The 4,653-nt window shown below is 45.2% G+C and overlaps 1 long non-coding RNA gene across 1 annotated transcript; it reads left to right on the top strand.

The window, feature by feature from the left end:
* Positions 1-1,515: 1,515 nt before the first annotated feature.
* On the top strand, positions 1,516-2,538 carry LOC110674534. Its single transcript, XR_002498960.1, has 4 exons — positions 1,516-1,859; positions 1,922-1,970; positions 2,040-2,108; positions 2,172-2,538. It is a non-coding gene; the product is annotated as an uncharacterized LOC110674534 (long non-coding RNA).
* The last annotated feature ends 2,115 nt before the right edge of the window (positions 2,539-4,653 follow it).

Raw genomic sequence — 4,653 nt, 5'->3', positions numbered from 1 at the left:
TACACACCACTTTCCGGTGGAACCAGTGCTTTGCGTCAACAACTTCTCGACTTGGGAGAGACTACGCAAAGTTGTCGCAAACGCACACCGATTTTCTAATAACTGCCGCCACAAACACCGAGGAACAACGGCGGAAACAGGTCCATTCTCGGCAAAGCAACTTCTCATGGCCGAAGTTTGCTTGATTCGACTCTGTCAACGGGAATCTTATCCGGACGAAATGGCAATCCTTCAAAATACACCCCAACGCCCTGAAACAACTACGATCATACCAAAAACCAGTGGCCTATACCAGCTAACACCATGGCTAGACGATAATGGAATCATGCGCATGCGGACCCGTATTGCTGCGTGTCACTATGCCACCCAAGACGCCAAAAACCCCATCATCCTCCCGCAAAAACACTACACCACTCGTCTGATAGTTGCATACTACCACCGCAAATATCATCACCACAACCACGAGACGGTTATAAATGAAATCCGGCAAAAATTCCGTATTCCTCGCCTGCGTGTTTGCTACCAGCAAGTGCGTAAGGACTGCCAACAGTGCAAGAATCAGAATGCAACTCCAAACCCACCATTCATGGCTGACCTTCCACCTGCCCGCCTAGCAGCTTTCTCACAACCGTTCACGCACGTTGGAATCGACTACTTCGGTCCGATCGAAGTCACCGTCGGTAGGAGAGTAGAGAAACGGTGGGTATTGCTTGCCACTTGCCTGACTATTCGGGCAATCCACTTGGAGGTCGCATACTCGCTTAGCACAAGCTCCTGTATTATGGCCTTCCGAAATTTCATGGCCCGTCGTGGTACGCCTCAGAAGGTCTACAGCGACCGTGGAACGAACTTCGTGGGAGCAAATAGAGAGCTGATGGAGATTAACAAAGCCATGAACGAGAGTGAATTTATGCAAGAGTTCGGGAAGTCCGGAATCGAGTGGGTTTTTAATCCGCCTCTCACACCACACATGGGTGGTAGCTGGGAGCGGCTGATCCGAACTGTAAAAAATAACTTGGCAGTAGTATGTCTATCAACAAGGCCATCGGACGAAGTGCTGCGGAATCTGTTGACTGAAGTTGAGAACACCGTGAACTCGCGACCCTTATCTCACGTGCCGATAGACGACGATTCGGCACCAGCCCTAACACCAAACCACCTTCTGCTCGGCTCGTCCAATGGATCGAAACCGCTAACCGACATAGACGACAGTGGTGCAGCACTCAGGAGAAACTGGCTAGCTTCCCAAATCTTGGCAAATCAATTTTGGAAACGCTAGGTAACGGACTACCTCCCAGAAATCACCCGCAGAAGTAAGTGGTTTCAACGCCCGCAGCCGATCGTCGTCGGAGATGTCGTAGTTATCGCCGACCCTAAACTACCACGAAACTGTTGGCCGAAGGGAAAGATCATCGCCACCAGAGTCAGTTTAGATGGACAGGTTCGGTCCGCTACCGTGCGGACAGCGTGCGGCGTATACGACCGCCAAGCGACAAAGTTGGCAGTTTTGGACGTTCGGTGCGACAAGGTGTAAGCCAACCCTGGTTGTCCTACCCGGGGGGAGTGTTAGCCACTACGTAGCTAGCGCACCTTACTCACTTCCTAGCTACGCCGCTGTTACTGGTGAGTGGTAATGATCCATCTCTTATCAACGATCCGGTGAGTACCGATAAGAATAGAAGGGAAGAACCAAAACAAAACAGGTAGGCGGAAAACTAATCAGAATTCGTCATCAGTGATAGAATATAATTGCATTGCCCAAGTTTCTTAGCTAGTGTTAATCTAATCCCAGTTGTACTGAACTTAAATACAATAATTAGTTAAGTGCTGTAGGAGCTGAATTGTATCTACTAAAATAGGTGAGCGAATGAAGCAATTGTATGCCACAAATAAGTGATTCACACTGAACTATTTTACATAGAGTTAAAGCATCAGCGGGATAGCTTGATGATCCCTAAGTTTAATAGCCGGTAAGAAATTATGATTTACTGCAATACTTTTCTTATGGTTTCGCATTACGATACAACTAAATCTTCCAGAGAATAAGCAAACATACATTACGATAGCAAGATAATTACTGCAGAACTGCTTACAAATATCCTTCTGTGGTAAGCAAATTACCCCTACTACATCCAAATGCTCAACTAAATCTTAACATTTATTTAAATTAGAACCTCCTGTCGCGCCAACCAAGCCTGATTGTCAGCACATGTTGTATGAAAACCTAGTGAAGGGACTAAACGTAAGTCGCAACAGTTTTCTAACCATAAAAGTAAAACCTATAGCATACAAATGGGAAACCAGGGGTTCCCATAACAATACATACGTAGCATCATAGTAGTAAATCTAAATGAAAATGTTATCAATCAATATGCATCTAACAGCAATTATGGTATTCTTCAACAGGAAATTATATTCTTCCAATACCGAATCACTCGTGTTTAATTTGCTTTCGGTCGGAGAATAACGTTTCGGAAATCGTTCCCGTTGAAACAGAGTTTCAAAAATCACATTTCTGCCTGACTGAAATCCCATTTCTGGGTTATGTACTTTGTTCTGAAGGTCTGAGAATGGACCCTGAGAAGATAAGGCCCATAGTGGAGTATGATAGACCATCCACTATCACAAAACTTCGTCGCTTCATAGGTATGTCGAATTACTATAGGCGATTTATCGCCGAATACAGTAAAATAACCGCGCCTCTTACAGAACTTCTCAAAACGCAGGCGAAGACTGTGAGATGGACGCCTGAAGCGGAAGAAGCGTTCCAGGCAATCAAAGAAAAACTGATTACGGCTCCGATTCTAGCGAGCCCTGATTTTGATCGGGAGTTCCTCATTCATACCGACGCGAGTGATCATGCCGTCGCTGGTGTTCTTACACAGAATTTCGATGGCCAAGAAAGAGTAATTGAATATTTTTCCAAGAAACTTACCACCCAAGAGCGAGCTTATCACGCAACTGAGAAGGAAGGGCTCGCAGCGCTACTATCTATTGAACACTTTCGCGGGTATATCGAGGGAAGCCGCTTCGTGCTTGTCACCGATTTCTCAGCGTTAACGTACATTATGCGCACAAAATGGAAGACCTCCTCGCGACTCAGTCGCTGGAGTCTGTCTCTCCAAATGTATGACATGTTAATTGTCCACCGGCGAGGCAAGGACAATGTGGTGCCAGATGCGCTTTCGCGCAGCGTGTTGGCAGTGTCCGCTAAAACTCCCTCTTCGTGGTACCATGAACTGAAACTATCCGTCGAGAATAGACCAGAAGACTATCCCGACTTTCGTGTCAGTAATGGTTAACTGATGAAATTTGTATTTACCAATGACTTGGTGGACCACCGGTATGATTGGAAGGTTATTCCATGTCCCGAGGCTCGTCACAATATAATACAGGCCTGTCATGATGAATTCATGCACATTGGTGTTGAGAAAACTTTAACTAAAGTGCGCCAGCAATACTATTGGCCGAAGATGGTTAGCCAAATTCGCAGCTACATACAAAAATGCCAGATTTGCAAGGAAATAAAGCCTGCAAACTCAGCAACTTCCCCTCCCATGGGTGAGATGCGCGTACCGTCTAGGCCGTGGCAGATTATTGCCTTAGATTACGTGGGCCCCTTACCGCGTTCCAAAGCGGGTAATCAATACGTGTTAGTTACAATGGACTTATTTAGTATTTTTCGAAAATAAGTGCCAAAACCCTTTGCACGGAGCTCACTAGGCACTGTTTTTTTAGAAACTCAGTTCCATCAATTATCCTCTCGGATAACGCAACTACTTTCACTTCCAAAGAGTTTGATTCTCTTTTATCTAGATTTAAAATTACCCACTAGTTTACGTCAAAGTATCAAGGCCCAAACGCATTGATAGCGGAACGGCAACGGAATGCGGAACCGGTTCGCCAGCATGAACTATAATCAGCTTGTTGACTCAGTGTTGGTCGAATTTCATTCGTTGTCAGCTCAGACGAGATGTAGTGATTCATGCTGGCGAACCGGTTCCGCATTCCGTTGCCGTTCCGCTATCATTGCGTTTGGGCCTTCACTCGCAGGCAAACCCGGTCGAACGGGTGAACCGTGTGATTAATACCTCACTTCGCTCATACGCGAGAGAAAATCAGCGAGAATGGGACACTCGGCTAGCCGAGGTGGAAGTAGTAATAAATTCGACAATTCTCGCGTAACAATTCTAAAGGGCCAATGATCAAATTGTAAACAAATCGGGTTTTGATACCATTCGATAGCACCTCCCAACACCCACAAACTATGCAAACATTGTCAAAATAATCATAAAACTTACCGTTATAAACTCGGTTTTCAAAACGGCCAATAACCGCTTTTTTCCAAATCATTCATTGGCCCCTGCTCGAAAAGGCCAATGATTGGTTCTCGCTCCATCAAGAAGGCCTACAATCGGAAAATTTCGCAAACTGTCATTGGCCTTAGCATGGTGAGAGGCCAATGACTCTCTCTTGCTCATTCATTGAAAACCGAAAAGGCCTAGCCTTGGGCCAAGCACGCTTATAAAATTCTATTTTTAACAATAAAAAAGGCCCATGCTTTGTTTAAAATCAAAAATGGGCCAAGCATTTAAACTCATCATTTTTTCCGCATTTTTGTCAGTTTTCAGAATAAAATCAATTATTAGTGTG

This window comes from Aedes aegypti, chromosome 1 (genome assembly GCF_002204515.2).
Source record: "Aedes aegypti strain LVP_AGWG chromosome 1, AaegL5.0 Primary Assembly, whole genome shotgun sequence".
NCBI classification, from domain to species: domain Eukaryota; kingdom Metazoa; phylum Arthropoda; class Insecta; order Diptera; family Culicidae; genus Aedes; species Aedes aegypti.
Note: the sequence above shows the minus strand (reverse complement) of the source record. Positions and strands in the feature narration are given on the sequence as shown.